A 17,121-nucleotide genomic window follows, 5' to 3' on the forward strand; every position below is an offset into this window, starting at 1 on the left:
CTTTCCCTCCCCCTTTCTGGTTTGAGGCAAGCCACAGTTTGCCATAGCGTTAGAAGTTACTTATGACATGTAGACCCAACTTTCATGTCTACTAGGAACGGTTTACAGCCAGGGCTAACCTCTGCACGGACATGATAATACAACAAGGGAGACAAGCTTTCAATGCAGAACATTTAATATTTATTCAAGATCAACCAAAATAGACCATCTAATTAGGGAACTAATGGCCACCTAATGACGCAGCGGGGAATCAACCTGCCTAGAGAGCAGGAGACTGTTGGTTTGAATCCCTGCTGGTGTGTTTCCCAGAATATGGGAAACTCCTATATCGGACAGCAGCGATATAGGAAGGTGCTCAAAGGCATCATCTCATACTGCATGGTAGATGGCAATGGTAAAATTCTCCTGTATTCTACCAAAGACAACCACAGGGCTCTGTGGTCACCAGGAGTCGACACTGACTCGACGGCACAACCTCTACCTAATTAGGAAACTAGCCAAATGAGCAATCAAAGAGTATTAACACAGAAAAAGCAATGCATTCAGTGTAGCAATTCAAATGAATTGGAAACCATAGAGTTCCGAGAGATGCGACTCCTAACGAATCCACTTGATGTTAGAGTTTAGCTGCTCTAACATGGTAAGGCTACATGGGGATGGTTCTGGAGGCAAGCAATGGGGTTAAATGAGAAGCAGAATGATGAATCAGGAAAGCGCTTTGGTTAGAAAAGGAGGGAAATGGGCAAAACACAAATAGTGCACTACCACTGCAGTAGCAGTCTAAGTAGACCAGGTGACTTTACTCATCAGCCGTTGAACACAGGTTCAAAGAAAGAGGGGAGACTAAGTTGTGGCAAACACCAGAGAGCAATTATCCCAGGTTGGCCACAATTTAAGGGTTAGCAGAGGAAGGCAGGAAGGCAATTTTAGACTACTTAAGCCCATCTTTAGCATTGCTGGAGAAGCCTATTCATGAATATGGATCTCGTTGCCTGAGTCCGGCCTTTTGTTTCTATGGACACCAAGGCTGATATATCCAAAGGTGGTTAGATATCCGGTCCTAGCTTCATGCCTCCTTCGCTTCTGACCACCGAAATACTCGTTGCCAGAAGAGTTCTTATGAAGCGGTCCTTATGGGATTCCACCTTCATTGGTAAAAGATAGCAAAGGGAGGAAAGTGTGGGAGAGATTCCTGTTCCAAAGTAAGCAATTGTGGGAAGGGGCTAATCTACCTTTCCTATCTGCATAGCCTTTCTGGACTGGAACAAAGAATGTGGAGGTCTACTTGGAGAGGGGCACTCTGGAAAGCTACAATAAAGTTACAGTGGTGGATCGAGAGACCTCAAAATAACTGAGGAGGAGATGTTTCCGGGAGAGCAGAAAAGCGAGGATGGAGTGGGGGCAGCAATATCACAGGTAGCAGGCAGAGGGAGGTATGGCGGTGGGAGCTGGGCAGACCGTTGCAGGGGGAAACAGTCCAGGCAATTGAGGCCTGTTCCTTTTTCCAGTTCTTCTCCCAACCCTCTGACCCCAGGGAGCTCTGAGAACACTCCCTCGAGGATTAGGGTGCTGCTGCTGAATGCCATTACAGTTAATGCTAAAACATCTCTCATCCACGATTTGATTGTGGATGAGCATGCTGAGCTGGTATGTGTGATGGAGACCTGGTTGGATGAGTTGGGTGGGGTTGGTCTCTCTCAGCTCTGTCCTCCAGGTTTCCAGATTGTGCAACAGCCCCGCCTCAAGGTTTGGGGAGGGAGCGTTGCAGTCATCTATCGAGAGATCCTCTCCGTGACCAGATGCCCCATCAGGCAATCTCAGAATTTTGAGTGTTTGTCCTTGAGGGTGGGCCTCCGAGATAGGCTGGGGATTCTGCTGGTGTACCGACCACCCTGCTGCACTTCAGTGTCCCTACCTACCTGAGCTGGCGGGGGTGGTCTCGGAGGTGGCCTTGGGTTCCCCCAGGCTTATTGTTTGGGGGGATTTCAATATCCACACTGAGGCCTCCCTAGTGGGTGTAGCTCAAGATTTCATGGCCTCCATGAGCCTGTCTCAGTTGGTATCAGGCCCTACCCACATGGCAGGACATATTCTGGATCTAGTTTTTGCCGACCGGGAAATAAATGATCTGGAGATGGGGGAATTTGAGACAACTCCCTTGTCATGAACAGATCATCATCTGGTGGGGTTTAGTTTGACTGCTCCGTCTGCCCTCTGCAGGGGTGGTGGGCCGACTGAGTTGTCAGCAATATGCAGATGACACTCAGCTCTATCTCTTCTTGTCATCTGATCCTAGGAAGGCGGTGGATGTCCTGAATCGGGGGCTAGAGGCCGTGATGGGTTGGATGTGGGCTAATAAACTGAAATTGAATCCGGACAAGACAGAAGTACTGTTAGTCAGTAGGAGAGCCTATCGGGATGAGAAGATTTTACTGGTTCTGGATGGGGTTGCACTCCCCTTGTAGGAACAAGTATGCAGCTTGGGGGTACTACTGGACCCGGCTCTGATTTTGGAAGCTCAGGTAGAGAAGGTGACCAGGGGTGCCTTTGCACAGCTTCAGCTAGTGCACCAGCTGCGTCCCTTTCTCAAGAAGGCAGATCTGGCCACGGTTATCCATGTCACGGCTGGATTGCTGTAACGCGCTCTACATGGGGCTGCCCTTGAAGAATATCCGGAAACTGCAGCTAGTGCAAAACGCGGCAGCTAGGGTTTTATCCGGAGCTGCCTGATGGGAGCACATCACACCCATTCTGAAAGTGTTGCACTGGCTGTCAGTTCGTTTCCGGGTCCAATTCAAGGTGCTAGTTTGACCTTCAAAGCCCTTAACAGTTTGGGCCTGAGGTATCTGAGGGACCGCCTGCTCCCAAGGGTTGCTGCCCCCTCAACGAGGTTATCTGAGGGGGCTCTGCTCCGGGTGCCGACAATGAGGGAGGCTCGGCTGTCGTGCACTCAGGACAGGGCCTTCTCTGTTGCTGCCCCCAGACTCTGGAATGCTCTCCCAGTGGCCATTTGCTCCTCAGACTCCATCACAGTTTTTAGAAAGCTTGTAAAATCTTGGCTTTTTATCCAGGCTTTTACATGATTGTTTTATTGCTCCTTCTATATGTTTTTACCTGTGTATAGTTTTTATGCTGGTATTTTATAGGTTTAAAATTTGGTTTGTTTTTATATTTTTAGCTTAATATTCTTATTGTCATTTTATTGTAGGTTTTTAAATTTTGTAAACCGCCTTGAGATTGTTTTTAATGAAAGGTGGTATATAAATTCAACAATAAAATAAATAAATAAAATAAATATTTCAACTCGTTGAACCAAAGATTCTCAGATTGGGAATCTCTGGGACTTATGCACAAAACATGCACTCTATCTGGGATTGGCAATGGGGTGGATGGTCAAAAAGACTGGTGTGGCCCTGATCCCCAGGAACAGTGACATGAAGGTAGATCAATAGATCGATCCATGGGCAGGTTGGGAAGCTAGACAAGACTAACCAATGCTGAAGTTGAACAAAGTACTGGGAGGGGGCTACACCCCAAAACTGAGTTGACTACAAAAATAATTGAATAGTGTTCACCTCACTTTCTATACAGAGAAGTTGGGGCAGGCGAGATCAGTTTTGCCAAGGGTGATACAGACTCTTACACCTTGATAAATCTGGAACGTCTGTTTTGTACCTAGAGTTGGGGATCTAATCACTGGTTTCTGGTCCTCAGGAACTGAGGCTCTAGTACAGATGTGGGCAGTTTTGGTCCTCCAGACATTGTTGAGCTACAACTCCTATCATCCCAGTGAATCCCAGGAGAATTGGCCGGCCCACGCTGGCGGGCCTGGCATGGCAACCGTGGTGGCTGTTCCCCAAAAGTATCTGCATCCTGGCTCTGTCTTGACAGAAGCTTTAGTCCTTGAACGCCAGAATCCTGTGCAGTTTCCTTCTGGCTTTTGATATTTTTCAGGTACCTTCTGGCTTTTGATTGCCTGATTTTATCAGGCAATGCCTTTCAGACTCTATCAAGCGAGCGAGGCGCACGGTGGGGGTGGGGAGACAGCGCGAGCGAGGCGCGCGGTGGGGGTGGGGAGACAGCGCGAGCGAGCGAGGCGCGCGGTGGGGGTGGGGAGACAGCGCGAGCGAGGCGCGGGGGCAGAGCGAGCAGGAGTGCTGTTGTGGGGGGGACAGAGCAAGTGAAAGAGCTGTGGGAGGACCAGCCAAACAAATTCTCCCAACTAAACCCAAAAAGGAAGTGAACTACTGCACAGATGCTCTGTGTGGGTTCAGCTAGTAAAGTAGAATTTATTTATCTATCATATTTCTATACCACCTGATATTTACATCTCCATGGACTGAAAGTCATGGTTTGATATTTCTGTGCAGCAAATCACAAGCCATGGTTTCCCAACCTTTTGTCTCAAACCAAGAAGGAATCAACTCACAAACACGCAGCCAGTCAGGATCATTCACATAGCACCACACCATCATTTGGTATATGGAAGCAACAACCCATACCAAGGCAAAAGTGTTCCACACAGTCTGCATAGAAAGTATCAGATTACCTGTGACAAAATGCAAACAATTTTATTGTCAAATATGAAGTGTCAACATATGGCCCTCATTGCTACATTAAGTTGCAGACCATGGAGTCCAACTATATCTGAATCCAAAAGCATTTCAGAGGAGAGGTTTTATTGCCCCTTCAGTGAAATTGAACCAAACTAGTATCTAAAATCTGATGCTTTCACCTGAACACAAGTAAGCATTTCACTAATCAAAAACTCTGCTTTCAACACATTTATTACATCCTTCCTCCAATAAACTCTAAACAGGATACAAGGTTTAGTTCTCCCAGCCCAACTTAGCCCCACATACAATCCTGTGATGTTGTTTAAGTTGAGAGAGAATGATTGATCCAAAGTCAGCCAATGATCTTCATAGTGAACTCTAAGATACATGTCCAACACACTAACCATAGCACTAACTGATTAATAATTCAATTAAGATTAATCATACAGTTAGGTATTCAATGTTCTGTTCCTGTTTTTATTCTGTTGTGTATGTTTTGTTTGTTAAAACCTCTGAATATTTAAATACAACTGGAAAATATTTCTCAAGTTCAATAGTGATTGTATTAATTTAGTGTTAAAAATGCAACCAAAACAGTTTGATATCATTATGCACAACAATGTATGTAAACAGGTTCAAATCAGTTAATAAAGTCTACAGAACCACCCTTTACGTTTGTGTCTGAACTTCAAGAAATACTGGTGGATCTGAATGGAGACTGAACTCCATTTTGTAATCATTCAGTGCAATTAAGAATAATATATTCCAGGTTCAAATAATGACAAATTCATCAAGTGTACTATGAACAACCAATCAGGGAAAATGTGGCCTCATTCTACAGTCTAACTACAGGAAGCCAGAAATGAAAAGCAAACTCTATATTGCACTTCTTGGTCATCAAGTGAGGACCACTACCAAGATGTGATGGATTATTCTGACATAGTAAGGGTGAAATTACTTAAGCCTTTAAGCTTAAATATACCTTTAAGCGTATAAAGGTATATGTTGATAAGGCTGCTCTATACAATCAAGATTTTTCCTTCCACCATTACTATGATTGGGGTGGAAATTTCAATAGAAGCTTACTTTTTGAGCAGTTTTTCTGAAGTCCTTCACAAAAACACATCAATACTGATTATGCAATTTAACTACAAAATAATATCTTTAAATAAACCCTGCATTATTTTTATGACTATCAACAGCACAGGTGGCCCTCGTTATTCATGGGTATTCCGTTCTTGCCTATAAGCTCAAATAAAGAAATCACAAACAATTTTTAAAAAAACTTACTTCTATGGGAATCCAGGTGTTAGGTTCCTTAAGCTTAAAATGGCACCAAAAAAGCAAAAGGGAATAAAGCACTGTAACCTTGCTCTCCAGTCCTTCAGCTCTTCAGCAAGTCCATCCAAAACCTGCAAGTCCTCCTAATTTTTGCCAAAAATTTTGGGGGTGGGGGGAGAGAGATTTAATAAAAAAGAGCCACAAAATGGCTCCATACTGCAAAATGGCAGCCAGGAATGCCATCGGAAATTATTTCCGGCCACAAAGGAACTGCAGAAAGGCTAATTTTGCCTATTTTTTTAAAAAAACCGTGAATCAAGCAACTAGATCTCTTAGACCCAAACACAAATATATGAAACCGCGATCCGCGAGACCATAGATAACAAGGGCCACCTGTATAACAAGTTATCTTAAAGAGGGGCCAATCTGGTATGTATTACAGAGAACTGGTTGCGGGAGGCTGGTGGCCCAGTCTGGTCCTGGCTTCTCCCTCCAGGATACTCTGCTGAGGAGCAAGGGAGGGGAAGTGGGCGATGAGGTGGAGTGGCTCAGTGAGGTGGTGTGGCTGTGATCTACAAGAACAATATCTCCCGTGCCAGGATCCCTGTCGAAGTGTCTGACCATATTGAATGTGTGTACCAGGAATGTATTCCTGGTTCCCAAACATATTGAAAGTTTGGGGACCAGGAATAGATTGGGACTTCTGTTGGTGTACCGATCACCCTGCTGCCCGAAGGAGTCCCTAACTGAGCTGACGGACTTCATCTCGGGCTTCGTGTTGGAGTCTCCCAGGCTTGTGGTGCTGGGGGACTTCAATGTTCACTTTAGGACCAATTTGTCTAGGACAGCTCAGGAGTTCATAGCAGGCATGACAACTATATGGGCCTATGCCAGGTGGTCTCGAGACTGACACATATTGCAGGTCAAACGCTTGATCTGGTCTTTCACTCTGAACAAGATGGTGTTCTGATGGGTGGGGACTCTGGAGATTTCCCCATTATCATGGACGGACCACCATCTGGTTAAGGTTGGACTCACGACCATGTCCCACCTCCACAGGGGCGGAGGGCCCAATTAAGATGGTTTGCCCAAGAAGGTTACTGGATCCAATAGGATTCCAAGAAGCCTTCGAAGGATTTAGTGTTGGCTCTGCTGGCGACCCTGGCGACACTCTGGTGGAGAATAATCAACTCAACAGGGCAGTGGACACGGTTGCTCCTAAGCATCCTCTCTGACCTGCTCCAAAACTAGCCCCTTGGTATACAAAAGAACTACGGGGGCTGAAGCAGCAAGGTAGATGACTAGAGCAGTGTTTCTCAACCACCGGTCCCTGGACCGCTGCCGGTCCCCGAAGGCTTGAGTGCCGGTCCCTGACTGGGAGTCAACCCCCCCCCAAACTGAAATCAAGGCACTCACTTCCTCAATTTTGCACATGGCACGGAAGAGGAAGAGTATCACGGAGGCATGGGACCCTTCTTGTGCCTTGCCTCCATGTGCTGCTGAGATCTTCCTACAGCTATCTTATTCCCTATCTTTACAGCTTCAAACTGTATGCGGTGCGGGGGCATGGAGGAAAAAGTATGGCAGTGGGCGCCACTTGAAGGGCTGCTGGTTCTTGCATGCTCATTATTTGCAGCCAAAGGTTGGTTGGTTGAAACCCAGCTGCCTGTTGTGGTCAAGGCGCCTTGAGAGGGAACGCTGTTTCCCTCTTGCATCAGTGGGGCTTGCTTGTATGTTGTTTTCATTGGCCCCATGTAGCTTTTGAATTTTTCTAATGGCCCAACATACCCTCTCCACTGAGTAATCAGAAGCACCTCCACCCCCACCCCGCACATACTGAAGACATACTGGAGACAAATTTGTTCACCCAGGCTTTTAGATTCAGGGGTTCTCAACCTTGGGTACCCAGACATTGGTGGACTTCTACTCCGATAATCCCCAGCCATAATGGCCAAATGCCATTGTTGTTGGGGGTTATGGGAGTTTAACTGAGAGACCCAAGGTTAAGAACCCCTAATATTCCATGTTTGCAAAAGATTCCAAATTTAATTATTTTAATGCTTATATTATTTTCATTCTAAACTGCCCAGAGATGTATGTTTGGGGCAGTATAGAAGTCTGATAGAGAGATAGATAGACAGACTTGAAACCCCTTTACTAACTGCTGGTCCGGGAAACTGCGCATGAAGAATGTAGCGGTCCTTGAAACTCTGCACGAAGAATTTAGCGGTCCTTGACTCCAAAAAGTTTGAGAAACACTGGACTAGAGCACAAGTGGAGGAAAGGAAGACTCTACTTGAATCCAACAGATTATTACATAGAGAGCATTTGAAGATCTAGGCTCAGGTGATATGTGCAGCAAAGAAGAGAGTCTTTTCCTCCCATATCGCATCCGCAAGTTCATGTCCAGCAGAGTTGTTCAGGGTCATGAAGGGGCTAATGTGCACTCCTTCCCCCTTGAAACAGTACTTAGAACCAACAATTACTCCCCCTGTGATGTTTTTAATGAGTTCTTTGTGGATAAAATCTCTTGCATATCAGCTGACGTAGATTCAAACTCCACTATTGTTACGGAATCTGATTCCGAGGTATCCAGCAGCTCCTCTTATGTGATGACCCTGGACCAGCTTCAGTTCGTGACTCCTGAGGATGTGGACAAGTTGCTTGGAATGGTGCAGCCTACCACCTGCCTTCTTGATCCTTGCCCAAAATGGCAGCTGTTGTAGGGGGCTTGATAGAGATTATAAATGCTTCTCTGAGGGAGGGCAGGATGCCTCCTTGCTTAAGAAGGCAATCAGACTGCTTCTGAAGAAGCCTGCCTTGGATCCGTCAGAGCTAAACAATTACAGGCCTGTCTCCAACCTTCCATGGCTGCGCAAGTTGATTGAGCAAGTGGTGGCCTCCCAGCTCCAGGCAGTCTTGGAGGAAACTGATATCTAGACCCATTTCAAACTGGCTTTCAGGCAGGCTATGGGGTGGAGACTGCCTTGGTCGTTCTGATGGATGATCTCCAATTGGGTATTGTCAGAGGGAGTGTGACTGTTGGTCGTTTTGGATCTCTCAGTGGCTTTCAATAATATTTTCTATAGTATCCTTCTGGAACAACTGAGGGGATTGGGGGTGGGTGGCACTGCTTGGCAGTGGTTGCACTCCTACCTCACGGGCAGATTCCAGATGGTGTCTCTTTGAGACTGTTCTTCAAAATCTGAAGTGGTGTCCCTCGGGGCTCCATATTGTCTCTGATGTTGTTTAACATCTACATGAAACCACTGGGAGAGATCAACAGGGGATTGGGTGCAGGGTGTTATCAATATGCTGATGACACCCAAATCTATTTCTCCATGTCTACATCATCAGGAAAAGGCATAACCTCCCTAAACACCTGCCTGGAGGCAGGAATGGCCTGGATGTGGGATAACAAACTGAGGCTGAATTCAAACTAGTCGGAGGTACTTATCGTGCAGGGTCAGAATTTGGGAGACGATTTTGATCTGCCAGTTCTGGATGGGGTCACACTCCCCCAGAAGGAACAGGTACGCAGTCCACGGGTGCTTCTGGATCCAAACCTCTCCCTGGTGTCCTAATTTGAGACATTGACCAGAGGTGCTTTTTATCAGCTTTGGCTGATACATCAGCCACATCCGCATCTTGAGATGAACAACCTCAAAACATTTTAAAAGGCACTTAAAAGACATTTATTCATCCAGTTTTAATTAGATTTATTGTTTTAATATTTTTTATACTGGGTTTTTAAATTTATTTATTTATTATTCAATTTCTATACTGCCCTTCCAAAAATGGCTCAGGACGGTTTACACAGAGAAATAATAAAGAAATAAGTTGGATCCCTGTCCCCAAAGGGCTCACATTCTAAAAAGAAACACAAGATAAACACCAGCAACAGTCATTGGAAGTACTGTGCTAGAAGTGGATAGGGCCAGTTTTAAATGCTTTTAATCTTTTAAATGATTTCAACTGTTAATTGATTTAATGTTTTAAATTTTAAATAATTTTAATTGTAATCCACCCAGTCTCGCACGTTTGGGGCGGTACAGAAATATTTTAAATATTAAAAACAAGAGTTTTTCAGTGGACCAGCAACCTGCCTCTAGTTGATCAGCTTACTAGATGAAAGCTAGTAACCGCTTTGGGCTTGTTCTAATGAAACCACCTTGGGCTTGTTTTAATGGAAGGCAGTATATAAATTTAACTATAAATAAAAATAAAAATAAATGAAACAAATAAACTGGCATCATTTGAAAACCCAAGCCTAACAATACTGAAGGTGCAAAAACTTAACACGTCACCCATTTTCAGAGGGGGAAAGTCATCTTCCTATTTCCTTTTTCATTTTACAACATAAGGACCAAAATATCCTTAGCAAAATCAGCCATCACCAGGGAAGTGCCCTTATCTATCTGCACAACCAGTACTTGTAGTAATACACCACCACCACCAAAACACCCACCACAACCAGTCACTTAAAATTTTACAGTGCAATCCTAAGGATTTTTTCTCAATTTAGCTCAGTAGAGCCTATTAGCGATGTGCATGGACCGGTCCAGAGGCCATTCTACAGGCCTCCAGACGGGTCTGAACATGGGGCAATGGTTTGACGCCACGGGGAGGGTGTTCCTTTAAGGGCTGGGGGAGGGTATACTTACCCCTCCCGCTGCTTTTCCCCTACCTGCGCGTGTTTTTCGGCAAGCATTTGGGGCGGCAGGATACCTCCCTGCCGCCCCTTCACCCTCTCGGCAGCAAAAGGTTCCAGAAAGCCTTTTGCACGTGCGCACGTTGCATCTCCGCAACATGTGCGCACCACGTCTTTGTGTCACGCGCGTGCACACGTTGCGGAGACGTAACGTGCGTGTGTGCAAAAGGCTTTCTGAAACCTTTTGCTGCCGAGAGGGTGAAGGGGTGGCAGGGAGATATCCTGCCGCCCCAAATGCTTGCCAAAAAATGCGCGCCAGCGGGGGGAAAGTGGCAGGAGGGGAAAGTGGCAAGAGGGGAAAGTACACCCTCCCCCCGCCCTTAAAGGTACCCCCACCCCAGTGCCGGACCGCAGCTCTGCAGTTCCATGCACATACTTAGAGCCTACTCCCTAGTAATATAACAAACACATTTGGTCAAGTATCTATGTTGAGGGAGTGAGGTGATGTCTTTTTCAAATCTTTAATTTAGATGTGTAATATTTGTTGCTGCAGAGTTGGAGTTCTGACTCCAAACTCTTACTGTTTCCAGAAGAGTCAGACTTTGAAGGCATTTAATTATGACTGAATCCCTTTGCTAAAACTAGAATGCAGAACAATTCAAGCTCCTGGTGTTCACCAACAGATCAATCAACTAAGGTTGCAATGCTAAACCTGATTTCTGGTAACTATAGCATTTGACAGTCAAAATTCCAACACTGCAGCAAGAAATATTTCACATCTAAATTCAAGTAAACCTGCTGGGAGTGAACCAGCATGGCTTCCGCAAAGGTAAATCTTGCCTCACAAACCTTTTGGAGTTCTTTGAGAGTGTCAACAAGTGTGTGGAGAAAGGTGATCCAGTTGGCATAGTATACCTGAACGTCCAAAAAGCTTTTGACAAAGTTCCTCATCAAAGACTCCTGAGAAAACTTAGTCCTGGGATAAGGGGACAAGTACATGTGTGGATTGCTAACTGCTTGAAAGACAGGAAACACAGGGTAGGTATCAATGGAGGGAAGTAAGAAGTGGGGTCCCCCAGGAATCTGCACTGGGACCAGTGCTTTTTAATTTATTCATAAATGATCCAGAAGCAGGGGTAAGCAGCAAGGTGGCCAAATTTGCAGATGATACCAAACTCTTTCAGGAAGTAAAATCCAAAACAGATTGTGAGGAGCTCCAAAAGGATCTCTCCAAACTGGGTGAGTGAGAGACAAAGTGGCAAATGTGGTTCAATTTTGCAAAGTGCAAAGTAAAGAGTGATGCACATTAGTACGAAAAACCCCAACTTCAAGGATACGCTGATAGGATCTGAGCTGTTGGTGACTGACCAGGAGAGGGATCTTGGTGCTGTGGTGGACAGCTCGTTGAAAGTATCGACTCAATGTGCGGCAACAGTGTAAAAGGCCAATTCCATGCTAGGGATCATTAGGAAGGGGATTGAAAATAAACCGGCTAATACTATAATGCCCTTATACAAAACTATGGTGCGGCCACACATGGAGTACTGTGTATAATTCTGGTCACCACATCTAAAAAAAGGACCTTGTAGAACTGGAAAAGGTGCAGAAGAGGGCAACCAGGATAAGGGGCCTAGAGCACCTTTCTTATGAGCCAAGGCTACAATACCTGGGCTTTTTAGTTTAGGGGGGGGAAGATGACTGCGGGGAGACATGATAGAGGTTTGTAAGATCATGCATGGAGTGGAGAAAGTGGATAGAGAGAAATTCTTCTCCCTCTCCCATAACACTAGAACCAGGGGTCACTCCATGAAATTGATTGCCAGGAAATCTAGGATCAACAAACGAAAGTACTTTTTCACACAACACATACATCAACTTGTGGAATTCTCTGCCACACGATGTGGTGACAGCCAACAACCTGCATGGCTTGAAGAGGGGTTTGGATAACTTCATGGAGGAGAGGTCTATCATCGGCTACTAGTTGGAGGGCTAAAGGCTACCTCCAGCCTCAAAGGCAGGATGCCTCTGAGTACCAGTTGCAGGGGAGTAACAGCAGGAGAGAGGGCATGCCCATGAAATCCCATGAAATTGATTGCCAGGAAATCTAGGACCAACAAGCTGAAGTACTTTTTCACACAATGCATAATCAACTTGTGGAATTCTCTGCCACAAGATGTGGTGACAGCCAACAACCTGGATGACGAAAGTTTGGGGTGGTATACAAATTTGATAGATAGACAGATCCTAATATTAGCAAAATCCCTTAAAGGTCTATGGGCATCATACAGACTAGTGTCATACACATGCAATAACATTTATCACACATAACGGTGAAGGGACAATTTGAATTTATCCCTCCTTCCTTCTGCCGCCTCCAAAAATAGGAAGTCTTTTTTCTGCCATAATCGGAACCCATCCTTAACAGTAGGGACATGCCCAAGCTTGTGTAACCAACGGCATTGGGAGGGAAGCGGATATTACACTACTTGTTGAAAAATAGTGTGTCCCAAGGCCACTTGGTCTGCATGGAAGGAATAAATCTTATAGTGTCAGACGAAGGGAGTGCTTGACGACCATGTAGGTGCCTGGCAGATAGTTTGCAGAGGAGCACTAGCTGAAAATGCCACAGATGCTGATGCACTTCCGGTGGAATGAGCCATGATGCCTCAAGGAACTGGGATGTGTAATTATTTGTATGCCAATGAAATTGCAGCCCTGATCCATTTGGAGAGAATGGTCTTGGATGCCTTGCTCCCCAAGGAAGCTGGTAGGAAGAAAACAAATAGGGAATCAGACTTCTGAAAAGGATTGGTCCTTCCAATGTATATGTGCAGGGCCCTTCGAACATCCAGAGTATGCCATTCCTTCTCTTTACTGTGGACCAGAGACGGGCAGAATGATGGAAGAACTACTGTTTGAGATCTATGAAAAGAGGAGTTGACTTTGGGTATGAAGGTCGGATCCAGCTTGAGGATGACACCGTCTCTCTGGAATATGCATAGCTCTTTGCATACCGAAAGGGCAGCCAGTTCAGAAACGTGATGAGCTGAAGTAATTGCTACAAGAAACAGAACTTTGTATGATAGAATCTTGAGAGTTGCAGAACCTAAAAGCTCAAAGGGGGTCTGGGTGAGGGCATTAAGCACCTTATTCAGGGAATCTATGTACAATGGGGTGGGGGCAAATTGTTTTCTCCCTTTAGGAAGCGTCTAATGTGAAGGTGGAGGAGATGTGAGCCAGGGGCATTGATGTCTAAGACAGAAGATAACGCATATGTCTGCCTACAGAGAGTGTTTGGTCGTAGCCTCAGGTCTAACCACTTCCGGAACCCTGGCCAGTGTGTGTAAACCCTTTCCTCCTAGCCCAGAGGGAAAATGGCATCCACGTAGCCTGGTGGATCCTGAGAGTGGAATGACGTCTAGAGATTATGATGGTATCCTGTACCTTGCGGTCATAACTGTGGAGGGTTAGGGATGCCCGCTCAATGTCCATGCATTGAGTTCGAGCCAGTCCAGTTGGGGTGTAGGATTGGCCCCTGGGACAGAAGGGCTCGGTGCTTGGGGAGCTGCCATGGAGGACAGATGGACAGAGAAACTAGAGTGGCAAACCACAGTCTCCATGGCCAGAGAGGGGCCACTAGGATGATGATCACCTTCTCATGCCAGAGTTTCTGAATGACCTTCAATATGACAACTGTAGGAGGAAATGTGTATAGCAGCCCATTTGGCCAAGGTGCTGATAGAGCATCTATGGCTTCTGCGAACTGGGAGAAAAACCTCAGTAGTTGGCTGTTGAGGTCTGTTGCGAAGAGGTCTAGTACCGGTGATCCCAGAACTTGGGTTATCCATTGGAAAACCAGATATTGTGACCATTCTGCCAGGTTGACTCTCTGGTGACTGAACCAGTCTGCCCACAGACTGTAGGAACCACTGAGATGTTCGGCCACAATCGAGCAGATGTTCCTTTCTGCTCATGTGAACAAGAGAGCAGCTTCCATAATGAGTACCTTTGACCTCATTCCTCCTTGATTGTTTATGTGTAACTTTGCAGTCAGGACAGAACTTTGTCTGTCCTGACCAGGATATGGTGTTGTCTGATGAGTGGAAGGAAGTGAATCAGTGCCAGAAGGATGGCCTGCAGTTCTAATAAAATGATTGATTTTATTTGCTTCTGACGACTCCACATGCCCTGTGCGTAACGGCTGAGGCAGTAATTCCCCCACGCTGAGAGACTGGAGTCTGTGGTGATGGTCATCTGAGATGGGGGTGAAGGGGTAAACCCTTTTGAAGAGCAGTAGAGCACCACCAGAGAAGAGAGAGGCAGATGTTGAGGGGAATGGGAATCTCCAGATGAGTGTAAGCTATGATCTAGTCCTGGTAGGGAAGGAGGCACCACTGTGAGTTGCGTGAATGCCATCTGGCCCACAGGGTGCCCTCTAGGCACAATATTATGGAGCCCAGAAGTTGGGCCAGGAGCATGAGATCTGCTGAAGGGCCATTCAATACTGCTGATGTTAGACGGAATATTTTCTCCCTCTAGTCTGGTGTCAATGAGATCAGGCCCACCAAAGTGTCGAAGATGGACTCTAGGTGGTGTAATCTTTGAGTCATGTACAGTTGACAAAAAAATCTGTGTGACTAGAGGAGAAGGAGGGTTCTCTGGAGGTCCCGTTGGAAGGGACCTCCCGTTCTCTCGAGGTCCCGTTTGGCCCAGAGAATCATAGTCCTGGCAAAAATAAAGTTGTCAGCTGCAGCCTTAATGACTGTAAGCTGATGCATCATAAACCTTTCTCAAAAGAAATTGACATTTTTTGTCTTCAGAAAATAATTGGGTGTTCTTACCCTTCTTTATACATTACTGCCCCTGAGACCAGTTGGGAGACTGAAGAGTCTACCACTGGGGTAGCCAGGAGAGTAGAAACCTCTTGTGGTAATGAATACAATTTATTGAGGAAAGGAGTAGCAGGTTTCTGTGCAAAGGGAGCCACCCATTCTGATACCATGGTGGAATGAGAAAGTGGAGGGAAGGGTATAGATGGGGGAAGAAGTTGAAGAGGAAGAAAATACTTTTTCATCTAGACCTTGATGAGGAGTGGGTGTCTCTAGAGTGGAGACTGCATTCATAGTCCTCCTCGCCTTGGCCATCAGGACCTCAAAATCAGAGTCTTGGAAGAGGCCAGTGTTCCCTCTAACAGGGATTCCCAGATTTTGTTGACTACAACTCCCAGAATCCCCAGCTGCAATGGCTTTTGCTTAGGGATTATGGGAGTTGCAGTCTACAACATCTGGGAATCCATGTTAGAAGGAACACTGGAGGAGGCGGTTTGAATTGGTTGGCTGAGGGGAGGTTTCCTCCTCCAATATCTCGCCCTCCTCAAACTATGAAGCAGAGTTAACATGAATTATTATTATTACTTAACATATTTTTATACTGCCCAAAACTTACATCTCTGGGCGGTTTATAACAAAATAAAAATACAACCAACAGGATTAGGATATCATACAGTGGGTGAATTAAAGGTTGCACAGGAGGATCAACAGGATTAGGGATCCAAGGGGTTTCAGGCTGTACTGGTGGAGGATTGATTGGATTGCCCCATGTGGGGGTCTTTTGGTGGGGGGAGGAACGTGCTAATATGAGGCAGAGTAAGGATCTGGGCACCGCTTGAGGGAGTAGTTGGTCTGGGCAAGAAACAACCCCTCTCCCCCACTGGAATGGCTTTTCTCACTGGGTTAGAGTCGGGAGGAGAGGAGAGGAAGGGTTTCGAAGGAGCTCTAGGCGAGGGGGAGCAGAGGGAAGGAAGGATATCAAGGATCGAAACTCCTTGGCAATGAAGTCCTTTAACCATTTAGACGTATCCTCCAATATCGGAGGATTAGCATCCTCGTTCCTCCCTAAATTCGCATTACTCAGTTATAGGAGGGACTGGCCTCATAGGAAGAGAGCTGGAGGAGGGTTCAGAGGCAGTTGCCCTTGATCCTTGGGGGCTCGTGGTGCTGGCTGGGCTGCAGGGGGAAACAGTATGACTCGTTTCCCCTCCCCCATGTTCATGCCAGAAGCACCTGCACCCCGTCAGGAAGTGTATGCTTCATCTTCTTCTTGGCTTTTTTGTGTACAGGCTTAGAAGTGTCGTCCGCAGCCGCAGAGTTCACAGAGGTGGGCAGAGAGCTGTTGGTGAGAGAAGCAGAATGCGAGCACTTTCCCTTCAGCTGAGCCTCAGTTTGTTGCGCTATCTTGGCAGCTAGGGATGGGTCCATAAGGGGGTTGATCCCAAACACAAACAAGACAAACTCAATAAGCAATATCCAATTGGCCAAATGAACTAAAAATTGTTTAGAATTTGGTAAAACAATAAAGACTCCCTTCGCACCCTTGCACAAAAATGAAAAGGAGTGGGAAAAGGGAGGAGGGGGTTAGAAGTTGGGCAAACCTAAAGAGTTGTAGAAGGCAGGCGCTCTCTCTGGCAGTTGTTCACAGAAGCAAGACAGAAACAGAATTGGGGCTGTAGGGGCTCTGCCTACTAAGACTGGAAGTTTGTTGTGATAACTGACTGACTGTTCCTGAGGCTTGCTGGGCACACAACCCTACTGTTGTGCTCCAATTATGGCGGGAATATATGCATTCTGTTTTACC

General features: G+C 46.0%; 1 protein-coding gene across 10 annotated transcripts in view; it reads right to left on the reverse strand.

The window, feature by feature from the left end:
- NCOA3 (nuclear receptor coactivator 3) overlaps positions 1-17,121 on the reverse strand; it is a 203,606-nt gene that overhangs the window by 174,387 nt on the left and 12,098 nt on the right. The gene's annotated exons all lie outside the window — the stretch shown is intronic.

Source organism: Hemicordylus capensis, chromosome 4, assembly GCF_027244095.1.
Source record: "Hemicordylus capensis ecotype Gifberg chromosome 4, rHemCap1.1.pri, whole genome shotgun sequence".
Lineage (NCBI taxonomy): Eukaryota > Metazoa > Chordata > Lepidosauria > Squamata > Cordylidae > Hemicordylus > Hemicordylus capensis.